We start from the raw sequence: 555 nt of genomic DNA on the forward strand, positions 1-555 counted from the left end.
CAGTTTTAATCTGCCAGGAAGTTTCATATCAGCGCACACTCCGCTGCAGAGTGAAAATCTCATTCTGGAAACATCCCCCAGGCTGTGGCTAAGCCATGTCTCCGCAATATCCTTTCTTTCAGGAGTGCTAGTTCTGCAAGGTTCGCAGGAGAGCTTCTGTAAAGTTTGGAAGGTAGGAGACGAGGTACTGGCAGAAGTAAAGCTGTGAGTAACGGGCGTGAGTCGTGCTTCGGTAGCTCAGTTGGTAGAGCACTTGCCCGCGAAAGGCAAAGGTCCCGAGTTCGAGTCTCGGTCGGGCATACAGTTTTAATCTGCCAGGAAGTTTCATATCAGCGCACACTCCGCTGCAGAGTGAAAATCTCATTCTGGAGAAAATACTCATCTCTCCTTCTCTTATGTAGCTTAGTGTGTAATCCGATACCTAGAATAGGTAACATTGTAAAATTCTGGGACTTATCCAGGTTTCCGCGTTTTCGTTTACTTCCAGGAATATGATCTTATCATTCGAAATTTTAATTATTGAAGTGCTTGTTCTCATTAGAACCTTCAGCAGAT

The 555-nt window shown here is 45.2% G+C and overlaps 1 non-coding gene across 1 annotated transcript; it reads left to right on the forward strand.

Moving 5' to 3' along the window:
- Nucleotides 1-225: 225 nt before the first annotated feature.
- On the forward strand, nt 226-300 carry Trnas-cga (transfer RNA serine (anticodon CGA)). The gene has a single exon. It is a non-coding gene; the product is annotated as a tRNA-Ser (tRNA).
- The last annotated feature ends 255 nt before the right edge of the window (nt 301-555 follow it).

This window comes from Schistocerca nitens, chromosome 3 (assembly GCF_023898315.1).
Source record: "Schistocerca nitens isolate TAMUIC-IGC-003100 chromosome 3, iqSchNite1.1, whole genome shotgun sequence".
Lineage (NCBI taxonomy): Eukaryota > Metazoa > Arthropoda > Insecta > Orthoptera > Acrididae > Schistocerca > Schistocerca nitens.